Source organism: Rutidosis leptorrhynchoides, chromosome 7, assembly GCF_046630445.1.
Source record: "Rutidosis leptorrhynchoides isolate AG116_Rl617_1_P2 chromosome 7, CSIRO_AGI_Rlap_v1, whole genome shotgun sequence".
Classification (NCBI taxonomy): domain Eukaryota; kingdom Viridiplantae; phylum Streptophyta; class Magnoliopsida; order Asterales; family Asteraceae; genus Rutidosis; species Rutidosis leptorrhynchoides.
The window spans coordinates 279,793,523-279,817,523 of NC_092339.1; the positions used below are offsets into that span (position 1 = coordinate 279,793,523).

General features: G+C 30.9%; 1 non-coding gene across 1 annotated transcript; it reads left to right on the forward strand.

Annotated features, from left to right (window-relative positions):
* The first annotated feature begins 22,992 nt into the window (after positions 1-22,992).
* LOC139860830 (small nucleolar RNA R71) lies at positions 22,993-23,099 on the forward strand. Its single transcript, XR_011763444.1, has one exon. It is a non-coding gene; the product is annotated as a small nucleolar RNA R71 (small nucleolar RNA).
* Positions 23,100-24,001: the final 902 nt, after the last annotated feature.

A 24,001-nucleotide genomic window follows, 5' to 3' on the forward strand; every position in this document is an offset into this window, starting at 1 on the left:
TATGAGGAGAAGAAGAAAAAGATGATGAAAATGATCAGAATTCGGTTTGCTTTATAGGGAGTTTCAAAACTGGGGGCTCCGCGACTCGCGGCCATTTTGGCCTTCAAACTCCGCGAGTCGCGGAGTTTGAAATTACAGCTCACAACTTGGAGTCTTAATCTGCCGACGGTTTTTATTTATAAATATAATATATATATATAATTAATATAATTAATTATATATTATATTATATTTATATACATAGTTAACTTATAATTTTTAGTCCGTTGCGTCGAGCGTTGAGAGTGGACTCTGGTCCCGGTTCCGGATTTTCGAACGTCCTTGCGTACAATTTAATATCTTGTACTTTGCGTTTTGAATCTTGTACTTTTGTAATTTCGAGACGTTTCTTATCAATAATTGGAACCTCTTTGATTGTCTTTTGTACTTTTGAGCTTTTTGGTCATTTGCGTCTTCAATTCGTCGAATCTGTCTTTTGTCTTCACCTTTTATTATTTAAACGAATATCACTTGTAAATAGAACAATTGCAACTAAAAGCTTGTCTTTCTTGAGGAATAATGCTATGAAATATATGTTCGTTTTTAGCATTATCAACCCCCCATTGTACGAGACAGATCCTCTCATGGATAGCATAAGTCTGACCACTTGGCGACCCTGTTTGATGCTGAGGTCCGTGGATTTCCAGCTGATTTTCGAGAAAACTTTTCAAGGTTTTTCGTAGACTCTACAACTGGTCTGGACGACAACTTCCTGACCTAAATCAAGAAGCACGTGTCTTTTTCTCGGAAGACTTTACTTCCTTTTAAATTCCATTTATATTACAATAAACTGGGTAAAACTGATTAATATCGTCCAAAACAAAAATATCTTTAATTATTTGTACAAAAATATGTGATATATGTTTTAAATAACTTGGTAAATTTTTTCCACACTTGGCTTTTATTTTCCTTTCTTTGCCTTTTTATTCTCTTCTATTCCATTTTAAATGAATTCAAGCGTTTGGGTTGTTTCTCAATTTATGTCCTTTCTGAGGTAACAATAATTTCGGTGTTAACACCTAGTTTTATCATTCATAAATATGTATAAATATGATTTTGAGTTCATTTAGTTGAAAATTTTTAAAATTTTTACTAGAAGTGGGTAGTCAGTATATAAGACTAGGGCTGTTCTTTATTATCAGAGAGCACTAGTGATGTTAAAGCAGAGGGGTACAAAATAGTTATATTTTTACTACAAAATACTATTAAATACGATACAATTTTACACAAGTTATTTATTTATTTATAGAGTGGGATATACCTAAACCTTGCTACAACACTATAGACAGTGTACCTAATCGTAGAGTAGTATAGTTTTTAGTAAGTCCGGTTCGTTCCACAGGGAGACGACTTATTGCACACTATATTTTAAATAACTATATTTGTACAAAAAATATATAATTATATATAATAATATATAAAAGGGGGTTTGCCGTTTAATGACCGATTTGTCGATTTTAAAACTTAAGCGTAAATATAAATGACAATAATTAAAGTATCAAAAATTAAAATGCGATAAGAAAAGGAATTATGCTTATTTAAACTTCCGTAATCATGATGTTTGATGTGTTGATTTTAGTTTATTACCATGGGTTAATTGTCCTTTGTCCTGGTTTATTTGATATGTCCATCTGGTTTTTGTCCATAACAGTCCATCAGTCATAAATATAAAGTGCGAGTGTCCTCGTCAAATTATCCTTTTATCCGAAGTCAAATATTCCAACTAATTGGGGACTTAAACTATAATTACACCAATTTTCCTTGTATGTAATTCACCCCTATTTTAATAAGTCTATTAACTATTAATCCATTCTCGTGTCCGGTTAAATGAACGATTATCAGTACTTATAAATATCCCGCCCATCGTGTCCGATCGAGTGTATGTGGTTATTTATAGGTACGTCCAATTGTAAATCTTTATATTAAATTAACAAACTATCATTCAATTAAACAAATATAAATCCCATTAATAGCCCATGGTCTAATTTTCACAAGTGTCGTTCTTTTGTCCAAACCCCAATTATGGTCTAAAGTCCAATAACCCCGTCTTAATATTTAGCCCAACATCACGATTACTTCGGCTCAAATAAGCATAATAATAACTTAAATACGAGATATTAATTTAAAAAGGAGAACATAACTTACATTGATTATTTATCGCGTAGTGTTACACGGACAGAACTTTGACTTTAAAACCCGTAAAATAACCTTTGCATAACCCAAAACTAACTAATATAAAACTACACTATATTATTTATATATATATATATATATATATATATATATATATATATTATATATTTATTATATAGAGGGAGTAAAGAGATTGAATTGGTGTAATACTTCTGGCCGAATTCGTTGCCTTTTATAGATGTGGCCAGCATTTTGCTGCCATGCGATTGCATGGAAATCATGCTTCCAGGCCATGCGATCGCATGACCACCTGGATCCAGCTAAGTTGCCTTGTTTTCTAGCTTGTCGACGTTATTTAATATAATATAATATATATAATTTTATATAATTATATATATATATATATTATATTATATTCTTGTGCATAGTTGACTTGTAATTTTAGGTCCGTTGCGTCGGGCGTTGATATTTGGTTCAGGTCCCGGTTCCGGAATTTTGAACGTCCTTTCGAACTATTTAATATCTTGTACTTTGCGTTTTGTAATTTGTAATTTGCACAAAAAATTATTTTCCTTAACTCCCAAAATCCGCGCAAGTCTTTAACTCACTTTTAGTGGCACTTTTGAGTGCACTATGGTTTTAGTGGCACTTTTCAGGCTTTAGTGGCACTTTTTCTTCGATTCTTTAATCTTCGTGCTTTGTCTTCACATTTATTTATTTAAACGATTGCAACTTAAAAATAGAATAATTACAACTAAAACTTTACATATTGGGATGATATTGTGACTAAATATATGTTCGTTTGGAGCACTATCAACTAGATTCTAATACAACTACTGCTTATTAGTTAAAATTTAACGGTGGCTATTAAATCAAGTGTATAAGTCAAATTTTTAAAACCGAAAGAATTTAATCCCTTCCCACACTTAAGATGTTGCAATGCCCTCATTTGCAAGAAATCAGTAATCAATTTAAATTATTGGGGGTGATTAGCGTAGAAAAATGATTAAATTTTACCAAAGTTTCCAAACATATTGTTGTTTGTTTGAATGATAAATGGTGCACTTCATTTGTTCATTCCTGCAGTTGTTATTTCACATATATTTTGCATCTTGTGGTCAAAATTAGTTGCTTTTGCTGAACTTAATGTCAGTCTTTGAAAATGCGCTGTTTTACCCTGTTGTGTACATGAGATAAAATACATACAATACAAATATAAACATGCATGGTATTTTGAAATGGGACTTAATATCCCACTTTCAAATTACAAAAATGAAATATTAGTACAAAATAATAAAAATATTAAACATTACATAAAAGTATCAAAATGTTAAATGTTTAAAATAGATAAAAATAATAAAAGATAAGAAATCACAAATGGAGCACTATTGATTTGGATAGGGATTCCAGTTCATATCATCGCTCGGGTTTCATGGTTGGTGATAGGTGTCCTGATAGGCTTGGTTGGGATCGTACAGGTCAAAGGGTGGTCGCATGTCGGGCTGATGTGGTGGATAAAAAGCAGGCCAAGTTGGGGTGTAGTTATGTGGTACTTGATATGATAGCTGGCTCATGATTTGGTGCTGATGAACTTGACATACTCATCCGCGGCTCTCCACTGCTCATACTAATGATGACTAGCCCGGTTATTCATTTCCACCTCATCTACATGCTGGAAGACATCAGTATAACTATCCCTAATGACATCCCTAATGTCATCTGCTTCCTCCATCTCCTCATCCGAACGCCTCTGTTTTAGTACCTTTGTACCTTGATAAACCTGCAAGCCTATTCTCTCGTATTGTTCCTCAATCTCTACCATCGGACCCCCATGTTCTTTATCTACACCTAAGTACTCTCCAATGAGACTAACAAAAATACCTCCCCCTATAATACTTCTTGCTTGCATACCCTCAACAACTTTAGACAAATAGTGGCCTACGCAATAAGGAATGTTAACAAAGCTCCTCGGGTGTCGAATACACTTAAGGTAAAATAAATCGTCTAAGGTCATTTTTTCCTTGTTTCTACCCCTTTGTGTAATTGAGTTTGCTAAGAATCTATGTATTACCCGGAGCTCTGCTCTATCAATATCTAAGTAGGAGTGTCTTCTACCCCACATAAATTCCCTAAATCTTGGCATACGCCTCCATATGGCGTTAGCGTCAAAATTCCTATCTACTCTTTCACCTTCAGCAATTAAACTATTACAATCAGGTGTAATAATCTCAGCGGGGGTGTAGATCAGTAAAGCTCTAGCCATACCTAATATTGACATTCTGTACATTGTACCTCCTAAAAGAAATCTAATAAAATTTTTATCTCCTAACATAGTAACTTCATTATTTAACTCTATAGTGCTAAGCAATTCAACACACCATTCTCTATATATAGTTCTACGCGTAGTAAATAAACAGATCCAATCGTTAAATGTAGAGTTACCATACCTCTGAACTAGTAAATCCCTAACCGGTTCGGCTAGGTTAACCACTTCCAAAGGCTCCCAATCGATTACCCGAGGCATTTCAATATTTTTGTGGTAAAGAATGTGCATGTTCTTTTGAAATTTTGTGTATTCTGTCCAACAACGATCGAATCTTAGGTTGGGATGTAACTGTTGGTCATCGATAAGTGGGTGCATAATCCTCGGGTGAGGCTGTAATTGACGATAATGAGTGTGAAATAGTGGTTTCGGCTCATGATATAGCATGTGTTGATCATAAGGTTGTTGTTGTTCAGGTTGTGGTTTCGGTTGTGGTTCTTGATCAGGTTCTTGTTCAGGTTGTCTAGACGATGATGCACCGTCCGTATCTATATTTCTCTGCAAAACACTTTAAACACAAAATTTGTGCATTCAAATATGCATTAGGGTTAGCAAAATAACAAATTAAAACAATTACAATAACATGTTTAATCCATATTAAACTTATACTCATTTTCATATTTTTATCAATTCTACAATTTTTTAAATAAGCATATATGAAAAGCTATACAAAGTTCATAAGCATTCAACTCAAATAACATATTAAAATAACCATTACTAGTAATTAAACAAGTTTCAAATGGCATTTATATCAAAATAATCAATTTCATGAATTTTAGACTTAAAAAGTCCACTTTGATGATCAAAAATCATGTTTAGGATCAAGGTTAGGATCATTTAGCAACCTAAACATGTTACACTACTTAATTTAGCAATAATTCATAACAAAAATCGGCCATAACCTGTTTATATCAAAAAGCCCCAAATTGCTCAAGAATACAAACCCTAGATTTCTAAAAATTTTGAAGTTTAAGGCTTCAAATCATGTCAAATAGCATCAATCTAGGTTATACAAGCATAATATACTAATAATTTGACTATAATTAAGCTAGAAATCATCAAAACTAAATTAGGACAATTAATTATAATTATCACAAAAATTAAAAAATTTATGAGTTTAGGGGTGAAATTTTTACCTTTTTGCTCCCCCATCTGAAGAAAGGCATGATTGGAACGGATTATAGCAAGAAATTTCGTGAATTTTGGTGAAAAATTGAAGATTTTTGAGAGAATTTTGGGGTGTTTGCGTATTTGTGTGTGTTATTTGTGTGGAAGCAGAACCAGTCGCTGCTTTTTATCAATATGATCTGTTCAGGGTCCCCATGCAATCGCATGGGTTCCCAGTGCAAACCTCATGCGATCGCATGGGGTGTAGGGTTTATATATATATATATATATATATATATATATATATATATATATATATATATATATATATATATATATATATATAAACCATTCACTTATAAAACAATTAATTAATTAATTTAAAATTTTGATTCTTTTTAAATTGAGGTCGTTTCGGTACGTTTACCTAGTTCGTCCCTCTACAAAATTTAAAATTTTGTCATTTTAAAGCGATTGTTTTAAAAGCAAAGATTTTTGGATTTTTTAATATTTTTGGCATACTTTAGATCAATAAAATTAAAAAATAGTGATAATAAAATTTCTCGTCCCACCCTCGGGTAAAGCAATTTCAGTTCAGCAACCTAGTCTTCAACTCACGACGAAATTTAAAAATCAATTTTTTTAACTTAATGAAATAAAGTAAATTTTTGTTTTTAAATTCACACCAAACTTAAATTTTAAATGCAATAAAATTTTATATAAATATTATTAATATTTATATACATTTACAATCTTACATTTAAAATAATATAGTTATATATTACTTTTAAAAACAAGGTAAAATTAAAAATAAAAATCTTTTTGATCTTTTATCCCACTTTAATCAATCAAATATTAACAAAAATATACGTCCCTCTTTTGGGTAAAGTAATTTCGGCTATATTACCTAGTTTTACTCCTGACGAATTTCTGAAATATTTTGAATTGATTGATTAAAGATATTTATACCTTAGGAATAAACGATAAATTTCGCAGTGATGAATTAAATTTTTGTATGATATCAATAATTTCGGTTTATTATACCTAATTTTATTGAATATCAATTTAATACTTTATAGCGAACGATTCAGCGTTTATTATCAAAAGGTTAAAAGCAATAAAAATAAAATAAAAACTGTACATACTTACCTATGAGATAGAATTCTAAGAGACCTGGTTTAGTTGACTCATAGGAGATTCGTTCGATTTGGTTTTCCATTGCTACATAAGCGTAAGCTCGAATTTTCAATAACTTTTCTTCTAAACATATGAATGGTCCTTCTCTGCATAGAGTAATGAATTCAGAATTGGAATGTGTTTGATTATTCGAACATTTCCCTTCGTGTGACCATTTTCCGCATTTATGACATCTTTCAAGGTGTCGTGCTCTTCTTTTTGTTGCGGATTTTGATTTTCCTTTACCAAAATGTGTCTTATTATGATTCTTCCTGAGTTCTTTCCTTACTTCGTCCATTTTGATTCTTATGAATGATACCAGTTCACTTGGGAAGATGTTATTATTCCGTTTAGTAATCATAGCGTGTAGTAGTAGACCATTGTTCAAATCAAATGAATTCTTCATCTCGTAAAACCTGAAAGAAATAAAAATTTAGAATGGAGGGAGAAGACTAGTTCTTTAGGGTCTACTAGGGAAAGACCATTCGGATTCCATTTTCGAGAACTACACGAAAACAGAAAATCTAACTCTAGACAGCATTATATTATCCTTTAAAACATTTGAATCTCCCCACACTTAGTTAGTTGTGGTATCGAAATTGTGATTAACTTCATTGTCAACTTCCATCGGACTATCTATGTAATGTTTAACTCTGTGACCATTAACTTTAAATTCAATCCCATTTGAACTTATCAATTCTATTGTTCCGTATGGGAAAACTCTTTTGACTACGAATGGTCCAGACCATCTTGATTTCAATTTTCCAGAAAATAGCTTGAATCGTGAATTGAAAAGAAGAACTCTGTCTCCTTCCTTAAATTCTTTTGAACTTCTGATTCTTTTATCATGCCATTTCTTCGTTCTTTCCTTATAGATTAACGAATTTTCATATGCATCATGTCTTAATTCTTCTAATTCGTTTAGTTGACTTAATCGTAGATGACCGGCTTCATGCAAATCAAGATTACATGTCTTCAAAGCCCAAAATGCTTTGTGCTCAATTTCTACTGGAAGGTGACATGCTTTTCCGTAAACAAGTTTAAAAGGTGTGGTACCAATTGGAGTTTTGTAGGCTGTTCTAAAAGCCCAGAGTGCATCCTCCAATTTCATGGACCATTCCTTCGGATTTGATCCTATGATTTTCTCTAGAATACGTTTTAATGCTCGGTTGGTATTTTCAACTTGTCCACTTGTTTGTGGATGATAAACGGTTGAGATTTTATGAGTTACTCCATATCTTTTGAGAACTTTCTCAAGTTGATTATTACAGAAATGAGTACCCCAATCACTTATTAAAGCTTTCGGTGTTCCGAACCTTGCAAAAAGACGTTTTAAAAAGTTGACTACAACTCGTGCATCGTTAGTTGGGAGAGCTTGTGCTTCCGCCCATTTAGATACATAATCAATGGCAACGAGAATGTAGAGATTATTATGATATTTTGGAAATGAACCCATAAAGTCAATACCCCACACGTCAAATACTTCACATACTTGAATGATATTTTGTGGCATTTCATCATGTTGACTTATTTTTCCGGCCCTTTGACATGCATCACAGGATTTACAGAGAAAGTGTGCGTCTTTGAAAATTGTAGGCCGAAAGAATCCAGCGTCATAGACTTTTTTTGCTGTGAGTTGAGGCCCATAATGCCCTCCTGTTGGTCCTGTGTGATAATAGTTTAAGATTTGACTAGCTTCATCTCCGAATACACATCGGCGTATTATTCCATCGGGACAACTTTTAAACAAATGTGGATCTTCCCAAAAATAGTGTTTTATATCACTAAAGAATTTCTTTCGTTTTTGGTACGACAACCCTTTTTCAAGGAATCCACATACTAAGTAGTTTGCATAGTCTGCAAACCATGGAATTTAATTATAATCGATCTTCAATAGATATTCATCAGGAAAGTTGTCTTGTATGGCCGATTCATTTAGAACTTCTAATTCAGGATTTTCAACACGAGAAAGATGATCAGCGGCGAGATTTTCTGCTCCCTTTTTGTCTCGGATTTCAATATCGAATTCTTGTAAGAGTAAGATCCAACGGATTAATCTTGGTTTGGCCTCTTGTTTTGAAAATAGGTATCTAAGAGCAGAATGGTCGGTATAGACCACCGTTTTAGCTAGAACGAGATATGAACGAAATTTGTCAAAAGCAAAGACAATAGCAAGTAGTTCTTTTTCAGTAGTTGTGTAATTCATTTGTGCTCCTTGTAATGTCTTACTAGTGTAATAAATATGTTGAAATCATTTTTCAATCCATTATCCTAAAACGGCTCCCATTGCAAAATCACTTGCATCGCACATGAGTTCAAATGGTAGATTCCAATTTGGAGTGATCATGATCGGCACATTAGTGAGTTTTTCTTTAAGAATATTAAAAGATTTGATGCATTCATCCGAAAAGATGAATGGAGCATCTTTTCTAGGAGTTTATTCATAGGAGTGGCAATTTTAGAAAAATCTTTTATGAAACGTCGGTAAAAACCGGCATGCCCTAGAAAACTCCTAACTCCTCTAACATTGGTGGGATGTGGAAGTTTAGCAATTACATCTACTTTAGCTCTATCCACTTTAATTCTTTCCTTTGAAATTTTTTGACCAAGAACGATGCCTTCTTTAACCATGAAATGGCATTTCTCCCAATTAAGAACTAGATTTGATTGCTCACATCTAATAAGCATTCGTTCAAGATTAACTAGACATGCTTCAAAAGTATCACCGAAGACTGAAAAGTCATCCATGAAAACTTCCATGCATTCCTCTATCATGTCGTGAAAAATCGCTATCATGCACCTTTGAAAGGTTGTAGGGGCATTTCAAAGTCCAAATGGCATGCATTTGTAAGCAAAAGTACCATAAGGGCACGTGAGTGGTTTTCTCTTGGTCCTCGGGTGCGATTGGAATTTGAAAGTATCCGGAGAAACCGTCAAGAAAACAATAGTAACTATTTTCGTCTAATCTTTCCAACATTTGATCAATGAAAGGTAAAGGAAAGTGATCTTTTCTGGTGGCGTCATTTAGTTTTCTATAATCAATACAAACACGCCATCCTGTTACTGTCCTAGTAGGAATAAGCTCATCTTTTTCATTTGTGATGACAGTAACGCCACCCTTCTTAGGAACGCATTGAACTGGGCTTACCCATGGACTATCAGAGATTGGATAAATTAAACCTGCATCTAGTAGTTTAGTAATTTCTTTCTTAACAACATCTTGCATGTTTGGATTTAGTCTTCGTTGGCGTTGCACATATGTTTTATGACCTTCTTCCATAAGGATTTTATGTGTGCAATACGAAGGACTTATGCCTTTAATGTCATGAATCTTCCATGCAATAGCTGTTTATGAGCTTTTAGCACAGAAATGAGTTGAGATTTTTCATTTTTCGTAAGAAAAGACGATATTATTACAGGTAATTCAGATTACCATGTAAATAAGCGTATTCCAAATGGGTTGGAAGTGGCTTTAACTCTAATATCGGTGGTTCTTCTATCGATGATTTGTATCGTTATCTGTCTTCCTCTTTTAGCATTTGAAGTTCTTCTGTTGTTGGTTCGTATTTATTAGCCATGAGTGTAGCTAACATTTCAGCTTCATCAATTGGTTCAGTTCCTTCTCCTAAAGAACATTCTCCAGTTCCTTGTAATTCTAAAAATTCTTGTAACAATTCTGCATGTGAATCTATAGTTTGAACATAATAACATGTATCATCTGCAAATTGCGGTTGTTGCATGGCTCTATCAACAGAAAAAGTAACACTCTCGTCCTCTATACTTAGGATCAGTTTCTTACCGAACACGTCTATTATTGCTTTAGCTGTGTTTAAGAATGGTCTTCCTAATATAAGAGGAACTCGAGAATCTTCTTCCATGTTTAGAATAACAAAGTCTATTGGGAATACTAAAGTACTAACTTTAACTAGCATGTTTTCCATTATCCCTCTAGGATATTTTACTGATCGATCGACTAGTTGTATGCTTATTCATGTTGGTTTCAATTCTCCAAGGTCTAGTTTAGCGTATAGTGAATACGGCATTAGATTTATACTAGCACCTAAGTCTGCCAATGCTTCTATTGAACTAAGACTACCCAGAAAACATGGAATTATGAAACTTCCTAGATCTGATAATTTTGCTGGTATCTTATTCAACAGAACTGCAGAACAATTAGCATTCATTGTAACAGCCGAGAGTTCTTTCATTTTCTTTCTATTTGTGATTAGATCTTTCAAGAATTTAGCATATCTTGGCATTCCTGAAATCACATCAATGAAAGGAAGATTGACATTTATTTGTTTAAACATATCCAAGAATTTGGATTGCTCAACTTCAAGTCTTTCTTTTCTCATTTTACTCGGGTAAGGAAGCGGTGGTTGGTATGGTTTAACATAAGGCTTTGCCTTAACTGTGTTATCTTCATTAACCTTTTCAACTACCAGTTCTTTTTCCTTCTCTTGATTAGATTGTGGTTCTTGTGGAGTAAGAATAGCGTCATCAGAAATTACAGGTATTTCAGGTGGTTTGAGTGTAATACCACTTCTTGTGGTAATGGCTTTAGCTGTTTCATTCCGGGGGTTAGCATTTGTATCGCTAGGTAGACTCCCCGGTTTTCTTTCTCCTATTAACCTTGCTAGGTTACTCGCTTCTTGTTTCAGATTTTGAATAGAAGCTTGTTGATTTCTAAATGCTTGAGCATTTTGTTCATTAGTTTGTTTCTAAGATGTGAAAAATTGAGTTTGAGATTCAACTAGCTTCGACATCATATCTTCTGAATTTGGCTTTTTATCATCGTTTTGTGGTGGTTTATTTGGAAAAATAGGTCTTTGCTGGTTGTAAGTATTGTTAGATACTTGTTGATTGCTAGGACCTTGTGTGATGACTCGGGAATTTCCGACCAAATTTAAACTTAATCTTTATTTGATTTCGACACAATAAGCAAAGTCTATCATCTTGATTCTCAAAAATTTTGAACTGCTTTCAAACATTTATTAAACCCTTGACTATTCTTGACGATTCACGAACCATAAATTGTAACATAAACTACAAGCTAAAAAATATTCATTGTTATGACAAATATTATTATTACAACTTTCACTAATAGCAATATTAATAAATATTAAATATTAAAAATTTTAATAAATTCTATGTTATGATTATCAAAATAAATGTTTAAAAATAAATGTTACTATAAGAATGATTAACATTATTAATTATTTGTAATTTAAATATTATTAGCTAATGTAGTTAATACATGTATCATTTATTGATTATTAGTAATATTAACATTATTACTTCTATTATTATTATTATTATTATTGATATTTAATGATAACATTTGTATGATAAATAAAACTATGTTCCTTATACAATTAATATACCTATATATATAGTCGATATATATATATATATATATATATATATATATATATATATATATATATATATATATATATATATATATATATATATATATATATATATATATATATATATATATATATAAATGTTAGTTAAATATATATAAATAACTATATATATAAATAGATATATATAAATAAATATATATAAAATCAAATATACATAAATACATATATATGTATATAATACGAATACATGTATGTATAGCTATTTAAATATATTAATGTTATATACATATATATAATTATAGATGATAGATATTCTGTTATCCATACCATCACCATGTTTAATTTAATTATCTGATAAATATAAAATCAGGATTTGTACGAATGGAATCATAAGATTTTAACTTGTTCTTATTTTTTTTCTTCCCTTCCTGTTCCTGATTAGCAAAGCTGACGACCCAATTGTGATACAAACAAAACTTTATGAATCTGTGTATGTACATAAATCCAGATTCTGTTAGAGGTTATATTCAACTTTTTATTTAATTATTACTATATTTTTTTACTTCTGTCCTTGATTGAGTCTGTGAAAAATGAATTGGATATAAATCCAATTCTTTTTCTCCATTATCGATTATTAACACTACACCATTTATCTGATTCAATAAATCAAAAGAATACAGAAAAACAGACCCGTTAAAACTCTGTTCTATAACTTTATAGCCAAATTTCAAATTCGAATCCAATTTTAAAAACGAAAAGTGCAGTCATGGTAGGAATTCGTTGTTGAAACTATCTGGAAAGTTTCAGCATCTAACTTCTATTAACGATTCCGAATTTAAGAAGTCAAACTTTTGATTTTCAAAGTCAACAGGTTGTTCATGAATCAAATTCGAAGTTTATGCTATGATTTATGTTCAATTAACGATTAACACAGTTTCTAAATATGAATTGAAAACTATTTTGTGAAGAAATTGTAAGCTAAAACGTCCTTTAATTCATAATCAATGAATGAGATTTTTTTTTTCACAAACAGCTCGCTGCTTCTTTTATTCAATTTTTTTTCGATTGGTTGTTAGTAAATAACTCCACCTCTGGTCGATTACAACTAAAATTCTAGTCTTAAAGTTGATTGAGTAATTTAAAGAATTAAAGTGATTCGTTATCAGATGGATTTGATAAAGAAGAAGAACAAGAGAGAAAAATAGAAAACGTATTATGTATAAAAGTTTAGGAGATAATTTAGAAAGACAGGAATAGAGTAACGGTTAAGGTGTGTTTCGGATTAACGAGAGGTCGGGGGTTCGAGCCTTGGCAATGGCATTCTATTTTTTTGAAGTTCAATTAGAGTGAGGTAGTAATCTTGTTATTTTATTATTATTATTATTATTATTATTATTATTATTATTATTATTATTATTATTATTATTATTATTATTATTATTATTATTATTATTATTATTATTATTATTATTATTATTATTGTTATTGTTATTGTTATTGTTATTATTATTATTATTATTATTATTATTATTATTATTATTATTATTATTATTATTATTATTATTAAAAGTATTATTATTAATATTATCATTATTATTATTATTCATATAAGTATTAGTATCATTATTTTTATAGTTATGATTATAAATATTCATTTTTGTTAAAATTAACATTTTTACTAAAAGTATTATTTATTAAAGTTATCATTTTTATCAATATTATTAAAAGTATCTTATTTTAAATTTATCATTTTTATTATTATTATTTAGTATTACAATTATTATAATAGATAAACATTTTTACATATATTATAGATATCAATATAATTATGTATGAAAGTATTAATTTTAATACATAATAGATAAAGATAAAACATTAATAAACATATATATAACACTATTAAATCATAATAAATAATAATTAATAAGAATATATAAACTTGTTCGATTACCATTATACATGTTAATATATATATAACTGATATAGGTTCGTGAATTCGAGGCCAACCCTGCGTTGTTCAGTTCAGTTGTTCAATGCCGTCATATGTATTTTTACTACAAAATACAGTATTGTGAGTTTCATTTGCCTTTTTACCCTTTATATTTTTGGACTGAGAATACATGCGCAATATTTATAAATGTTTTACAAAATAGACACAAGTACGTGAAACTACATTCTATGGTTGAATTATCGAAATCGAATATGCCCCTTTTTATTAAGTCTGGTAATCTAAGAATTAGGGAACATACACCCTAATTGATGCAAATCCTAAAGATAGATCTATTGGGCCTAACAAACCCCATCTAAAGTACCGGATGCTTTAGTACTTCGAAATTTATATCATATCCGAAGGGTGTCCCAGAATGATGGGGATATTCTTATATATGCATCTTGTTAATGTCGGTTACCAGGTGTTCACCATATGAATGATTTTTATCTCTATGTATGGGATGTGTATTGAAATATGAAATCTTGTGGTCTATTAAAATATTTAAATGATTGTTATGATAAACTAATGAACTCACCAACCTTTTGGTTGACACTTTAAAGCATGTTTATTCTCAGGTATGAAAGAAGTCTTTCGCTGTGCATTTGCTCATTTTAGAGATATTACCTGGAGTCATTCATGACATATTTCAAAAGACGTTGCATTCGAGTCATTGAGTTCATCAAGATTATTATTAAGTCGTTGATAGTTTGATATATTATGAAATGTGATGCATGCCTGTCAACTTTCGATGTAATGAAAGTTTGTCTTTTAAAAACGAATGCCATGTTTGTAAAATGTATCATATAGAGGTCAAGTACCTCACGATGTAATCAACTATTGTGAATCATTTATAATCGATATGGACTTCGTTCGGATGGATTAGGACGAGTCTCTACAGTTGGTATCAGAGCGGTGGTCTTAGCGAACCAGGTCTTGCGTTAGTGTGTCTAACTGATAGTTGTTTAGATGCATTAGTGGGTCTGGACTTCGACCGTGTCTGCATGTCAAAAGTTTGGCTTATCATTTCGTGTCGAAAATTATTTGCTTATCATCCTTAAAGTCTAGACATGTCTTACTGCCTCTATTGCATAGACAGTGTATAGATAAATTCATATCTTAGCATATCTGCTAATCCATATCTTAGCGTACCTATTACTGTAAACTTTGCCTGTCATATTCCGTAGATTCCTCCGTAACTTATGGGATTTGAGTATTATATATGCATATGTAAATTATGTATTGCAGGGTACTAATCTACATCCTATAATCTATTTCATATCGAAAATCTTTCATCTGATTGTACGAGATGGATCCCTCAACCAGTTCGAATTCCTCAGATTCTGACATGGAGTCCCACTCAAGCTCCGAAAGCAGTGTGATTGGAATGGACCAACCAATCAGCCATCATCTATTCTGGATGAATTGGGACTGGGTTCATAGTCTCCTCAATCATTGGAGACAAGAAGAAGGTGATCCTTTTCATCCACCACATTACCCTCTTGGCGAAGAACCTGAAGCACTTACCGGCGAACCTGTCCGAAAAACACCATTTTCTCTCTCATTTCCAGAGTATCTCGTCACGATTATATACTATATCAAATTCTAGATCATATTTATCCGCTCGTCCGAACCGATAATCACCCCGGTGTAATAGAAGAAGTCAACGACCTTCGTGCTCGGGTAGTGGCTTTGGAGAATATGGTGCAAAGATTACAAACACCAGCAGCAGCACCAGCAGCATAACCAGTACTACCATAATCAACGCCAACAGTACCATTACCACCACCAAAAACCGCATCGCAAACCTCAACTTTACAATCTGTCACACGAACATCAACGTCATACGCACCATGGATACCAAGGAGTACCAACAATAATGAACGATGAAGTATTAATTCATAACTTCATTGAAGAAATATTCTGCGAAGAATATGTGGTTTCTAAAAATTTTAGAGATTATTTATTCTAGCTCAAACCGAAAACTAAATGAGTTTAATATTATGTTAACTCATTAAATCCATGATTACATCTGAAGAAAATATATATGTATATATGTTTTCATAAAGATTGTAATTAAAAATTCTTTTGTACAAACTGTTAATGGTGAAAATATTTTAACGGGTAGGTAATACCCGAGGAATATTTAGATTTCACATTAATAAGTTACATTGTACGTTCTTCGAATCTGATTCAACAGTCATTTACTATCCAATTTACAACCACCGATATACATATCCGTTCACCGCAGAATAACCCTTTCCATTCAATTTCATATTTAGATTTTGATCTATCAAAATCCAACAAGTGGCATAATGAAGAAAACATTTGACAAAATAAAATTTGTTAGAAACAGACAAATTAACTATGAGGAATTTTGTTAAGAATTCACGCTAACAAAATCCTAGCTAACTGTTCCTAGCTAACTGTTAATTCTGTATTACATTTATTTATTGCAATTTAATTCTCGCAATTTTATTTATTGTCATTTACATTCTGTTATTTATTTTACGCACTTTATTTATCGTCATTTAATTCCTGCTATTTATTTTTACGCACTTTAAATATCGGGACACGTATGCAAAGGTTTTGACATATCATATCGACGCATCTATATATATTATTTGGAATAACCATAGACACTCTATATGCAGTAATGATCGAGTTCTCTATACAGGGTTGAGGTTGATTCTACAATAATATATATAGTTTGAGTTGTAATCGAGTCTGAGACGTATACGGGTCACGACACGTATTAATTAATTCAAATATTATATATTAAACTATATATGAATTATTGGACTGTCGACTGTGGACTATCGACTGTGGACTAATAACATTGGACAATTAAAATGAATTAAAATATTGATTATAACATATGAAACTAAACAATTCATCAAGTTTGCCACTTGATTTCGTCTTAAACCTCATTTGTATCTTCACAATTACATTCTGCGTTCAAACCTTTCATGATTCTTAAAAACACCTCAATCGAGAGGATGAACCAACGACACTTTATCTACGGAAGAAAAGATCGATGCATCTAGTTATGCACCTGAAAACTCTCGAAAACTGAGTAAATATTTAACGCGTAGCTGTGCTAATTCCTTTAGCGTTATTATTACCGAAAATAACTTTGCAATCTCTTTCCAAATTAGCCAATTTTGTCACAGCTTCAACAAGTCAACTTCAATTTTTCGTGCGAAACAACCTTATTATAACCTTGATATATACGTTGTCTTTTCGTCTTCATTACTGGGGAACTGTTTATATCCCACCCCATTAACAGTAAACATATCAGCAACTTCACTACTCTTTGGCGAAAGTCACTTCGATAAATCACTATATTTATTCATTAATACCCTATCATATACTTATCCGCGTTATGTAACGATAATTGCCATACCAATGACCGAGAATCAGCAATCAGTATTTCGAATCTCGCAACGTTTCTACATCAACAGTTATATGTATACATATAACCTTTATCTCTTTGAATTATAATCTTTCATTATGAAATTCCGAAAAGCACCCAGTCTGCAAATTAATGCTCTGAATTTTGAAAAGTTGAATGAAGCAACAAAAACTGTAAACGACCTCAACAGCTAAAAGTTGATGATAAAGAATTGTATGTTGGCAAAGCTCAGAAAAAGTTTGAAACTGAAAAACTGATTGAGCAAACTACGAAGGAGTCTCTGAACAAATCACAAGGACTAAACTTGTACATTCAGAATCCTGATGATTCTATTTCTGATGAAATCTTTAGCGAATACCTTGCTTCTAACTCCAAACTCTTGCGAAAAAAATTTCTTCACCATCCTTTGATATTAGAAATTCCAAGATATCATCGTATCTTTCATTATAAATATCCTCCATATTTCTGAAGATATTTTCATAACTATTCTTATCTAAAATCATAAATCTCTTCGTGCTATTAGTGTTACATCATATAGAAACTGTTAGTTTCTATATTCTGTAAACTTTCGAGCTTAAAATATGAATGTTATTGAAGTAATGTTGGAAACTGATGCATGAGTTAGTATAATATAATGACACTTGATCAACGTGATTATATTACAGTAATTCATGCTGAGTTTCTAATGGGACGTGATGATTCACAGATCATAACGTCATTATGTGCCATGTTACATAACTCTTCCATTCTACTTAACTCCTGAACAAATCAAGAAAATGTATTCTTGATGGTTCTATCTTCCGTGATGTTGATAAATTTGAAAATCAAATCGTTCTATCACGTTCCTTCCTGCTTAGAACAACATAATCATTCTAAACACAATATCTACAAATTCTGGACCATTATTCGCTTGACTCGAAGTCGGGAAGAGAAAACAAAAGCAAAAAGCTCCGAAACATAAGGGAAGATATACAACGCGACAACAACACAGAAATCACAAACCGTGTACATTAATACGAATAGCAATATAAAAACATGGGAGAATAAGAAATACAATAATCCCTAGAGCATAGTAGACATAAACAGATTCCTCTAATGGTAGTTGAAAAAGAAGAGAGATTGATGCGATAATCAAGAAAATATCAAGGACTAGAACTGGATTAAGTATTTTCACAATCTTTTGGATGAATGGACTAAGAAAGAAAGTATAGGTGTGATGAAAATAAATGGAACGGAAAAAGTTTAAATTATAATGGAAATTCCAGACAGAGTAATCAAGGCAAATCTCCGCATTTAATTAGAGAGATCCTGATTTCTTTATTTGCCGAAGAATCAAATCTTTTAGATTTTGAAGATTTTTTTTTAATCCCTTGAATTCCGGAATTCAACCAAGACAACGTCAAAAGTTAAGACGCATCTTATTTTCTAAATTCAACCCTGACTCTGTCAAAAGTTAAGATGAATATTTACTTTCCTATTTCACTCTTTGATGATAGCTTCATTCGTACTCTTCGAATAATCGAATTATTTTTATCCATATTACTCAATGATGATAAAACTCAATTTATCAACTCATATTGTCATGAAAACATTTTTATTGTTAGCCATGACCACCTCACTCAAATTTCGGGACGAAATTTCTTTAACGGGTAGGTACTGTGATGACCCGGGAATTTCCGACCAAATTTAAACTTAATCTTTATTTGATTTCGACACAATAAGCAAAGTCTATCATCTTGATTCTCAAAAATTTTGAACTGCTTTCAAACATTTATTAAACCCTTGACTATTCTTGACGATTCACGAACTATAAATTGTAACATAAACTACAAGCTAAAAAATATTCATTGTTATGACAAATATTATTATTACAACTTTCACTAATAGCAATATTAATAAATATTAAATATTAAAATTTTTAATAAATTCTATGTTATGATTATCAAAATAAATGTTTAAAATATAAATGTTACTATAAGAATGATTAGCATTATTAATTATTTGTAATTTAAATATTATTAGCTAATGTAGTTAATACATGTATCATTTATTGATTATTAGTAATATTAACATTATTACTTCTATTATTATTATTATTATTATTATTATTATTATTATTATTATTATTATTATTATTATTATTATTATTATTATTGATATTTAATGATAACATTTGTATGATAAATAAAACTATGTTCCTTATACAATTAATATACCTATATATATAGTCGATATATATAGTATACAAATAGATATATATATATATATATATATATATATATATATATATATATATATACAAAATCATATATAAATGTTAGTTAAATATATATAAATAACTATATATATAAACAGATATATATAAATAAATATATATAAAATCAAATATACATAAATACATATATATGTATATAATACGAATACATATATGTATAGCTATTTAAATATATTAATGTTATATACATATATATAATTATAGATGATATATATTCTGTTATCCATACCATCACCATGTTTAATTTAATTATCTGATAAATATAAAATCAGGATTTGTACGAATGGAATCATAAGATTTTAACTTGTTCTTATTTTTTTCTTCCCTTCCTGTTCCTGATTAGCAAAGCTGACGACCCAATTGTGATACAAACAAAACTTTATGAATCTGTGTATATACATAAATCCAAATTCTGTTAGAGGTTATATTCAACTTTTTATTTAATTATTACTATATTGTTTTTACTTCTGTCCTTGATTGAGTCTGTGAAAAACGAATTGGATATAAATCCAATTCTTTATCTCCATTATCGATTATTAACACTACACCATTTATCAGATTCAATAAATCAAAAGAATATAGAAAAACGGACCCGTTAAAACTCTGTTCTACAACTTTATAGCCAAATTTCAAATTCGAATCCAATTTTAAAAACGAAAAGTGCAGTTATGGTAGGAATTCGTTGTTGAAACTATCTGGAAAGTTTCAGCATCTAACTTCTATTAACGATTCCGAATTTAAGAAGTCAAACTTTTGGTTTTCAAAGTCAACAGGTTGTTCATGAATCAAATTCGAAGTTTATGCTATGATTTATGTTCAATTAACGATTACCACAGTTTCTAAATATGAATTGAAAACTATTTTGTGAAGAAATTGTAAGCTAAAACGTCCTTTAATTCATAATCAATGAATGAGATTTTTTTTTTCACGAACAGCTCGTTGCTTCTTTTATTCATTTTTTATTTTTTTTCGATTGGTTGTTAGTAAATAACTCCACCTCTGGTCGATTACAACTAAAATTCTAGTCTTAAAGTTGATTGAGTAATTTAAAGAATTAAAGTGATTCGTTATCTGATGGATTTGATAAAGAAGAAGAACAAGAGAGAAAAACAGAAAACGTATTATGTATAAAAGTTTAGGAGATAATTCAGAAAGACAGGAATAGAGTAACGGTTAAGGTGTGTTTAGGATTAACGAGAGGTCGGGGGTTCGAGCCTTGGCAATGGTATTCTATTTCTTTGAAGTTCAATTAGTGTGAGGTAGTAATCTTGTTATTTTATTGTTATTATTATTATTATTATTATTATTATTATTATTATTATTGTTATTATTATTATTATTATTATTAAACGTATTATTATTAATATTATCATTATTATTATTATTCATATAAGTATTAGTATCATTATTTTTATAGTTATGATTATAAATATTCATTTTTGTTAAAATTAACATTTTTACTAAAAGTATTATTTATTAAAGTTATCATTTTTATCAATATTATTAAAAGTATCTTATTTTAAATTTATCATTTTTATTTTTATTATTTAGTATTACAATTATTATAATAGATAAACATTTTTACATATATTATAGATATCAATATAATTATGTATGAAAGTATTAATTTTAATACATAATAGATAAAGATAAAACATTAATAAACATATATATATAACACTATTAAATCATAATAAATAATAATTAATAAGAGTATATAAACTTGTTCGATTACCATTATACATGTTAATATATATATATAACTGATATAGGTTCGTGAATCTGAGGTCAACCCTGCGTTGTTCAGTTCAGTTGTTCAATGCCGTCATATGTATTTTTACTACAAAATACAGTATTGTGAGTTTCATTTGCCTTTTTACCCTTTATATTTTTGGGCTGAGAATACATGCGCAATATTTATAAATGTTTTACAAAATAGACACAAGTACGTGGAACTACATTCTATGGTTGAATTATCGAAATCGAATATGCCCCTTTTTATTAAGTCTGGTAATCTAAGAATTAGGGAACAGACACCCTAATTGATGCGAATCCTAAAGATAGATCTATTGGGCCTAACAAACCCCATCCAAAGTACCGGATGCTTTAGTACTTCGAAATTTATATCATATCCGAAGGGTGTCCCAGAATGATGGGGATATTCTTATATATGCATCTTGTTAATGTCGGTTACCAGGTGTTCACCATATGAATGATTTTTATCTCTATGTATGGGATATGTATTGAAATATGAAATCTTGTGGTCTATTAAAATATTGAAATGATTGTTATGATAAACTAATGAACTCACCAACCTTTTGGTTGACACTTTAAAGCATGTTTATTCTCAGGTATGAAAGAAGTCTTCCGCTGTGCATTTGCTCATTTTAGAGATATTACTTGGAGTCATTCATGACATATTTCAAAAGACGTTGCATTCGAGTCGTTGAGTTCATCAAGATTATTATTAAGTCGTTGATAGTTTGATATATTATGAAATGTGATGCATGCCTGTCAACTTTCGATGTAATGAAAGTTTGTCTTTTAAAAACGAATGCAATGTTTGTAAAATGTATCATATAGAGGTTAAGTACCTCGCGATGTAATCAACTATTGTGAATCGTTTATAATCGATATGGACTTCGTCCGGATGGATTAGGACGGGTCTCTACACCTTGTTGGTTGTTGTATGGAACATTTCGGCTATAATTCTGATTTTGATTGTAGTTTGGCCTGGGCTGTTGATAATTATTCTGATAATTATTTCCCGGCCTTTGGTTCATGTATGAAACATTCTCTCTTTGTTCCATTGTTTGTTCAATACTGAGACAATCTTTTGTCAAATGTGGTACTCAACACTGCTCACAACTAATTCGTATTGCGTGAATATCCTTAGTCATCTTTTCCATTCGTCTCTCGAAAGCATCTAACTTTGCGGAAATGGAATCAAAGTCATGGCTAGAATTGGCTCTAGCCGCTTTAGATGAACGAAGAATATCTTTTTATTGGTTCCACTCATGTGAGTGGGAGGCTATGTTATCAATAATTTTGTGAGCTTCAGTTGCGGTTTTCTTCATAATGGAACCACCAGCTGCTATGTCGATGTCTTTTCATGTAGTAATGTCGCACCCTTGGTAGAATATTTATACTATTTGATAAGTGTCTAAACCATGTTGAGGACATCCTCTCAACAACTTTTCAAATCTTGTCCACGCTTCATATAAAGTTTCATTTGGCTTTTGTGTGAACGTAAAAATTTCTCCTTGAAGTCTCACGGCTTTGGATGCTGGAAAGAATCTTTTAAGAAAATTTTCAACTAAAACATCTCATGTATCAATCGCCCCTTCAGGTAACGATTCTAACCAATCTTTGGCTTCTCCTTTTAAAGTCCAGGGAAATAACATAAGATAGATCTGTTCATCCTCAACTTCTCTGATTTTAAATAGAGTACAGATCATATTAAAGGTTCGAAGATGTTCGTTTGGATCTTCTTTTGGCGTACCACTAAATTGGCATTGATTAGTTACCATGTGTAGGATTTGTCCTTTGATTTCATAATCTGGCGCATTAATGTCTGGTTGAGTAATGGCATGACCTTGGCCAGTGCGTGTGGCTCTCATTCGATCTTTCATACTTAGAGGTTCCTGATTTTCCATGATTGAATTTATTGATCTGAATCACTAGAGGATTCTGATTTAATGGTTTTTTCCTTGACAATCTTTGGTTGAATGATTTGTGGTTCAGGAGGAATGATTAGTGGTTCAGGATCTCTAAATTGTCATTGAATATCCTCCGGGTTCTCAATTGTGAGGTCGGGTTCAAAAAATGGATTATCGGAAATTTGAATTGGAGTACTTAGTTGACTAGATGATGATTCTAAAGAAAAATCAATGGCGACAATATTAGCAAGATGTCTTGATCGAGTTACAGGTGGTGAACGTTTGAAAGGTGGTGAACGTTTTGCTCGGTGCATTCATTGAATATCCTATTAGTTATAAAGATAAAAATTATTAAAGTTATCAAATTAATAGACTTTTCTGATTTTGCCCACGTTTTGAATAGCCAATAGATGCAGCAGGTAGCCAGGACCCTTTAAATCGGAAGCCACAACTCGCCACTAACAAATCCAACTGTTACTACAAACCAGAAAATTTTGGATGTCTATCAATTTAAC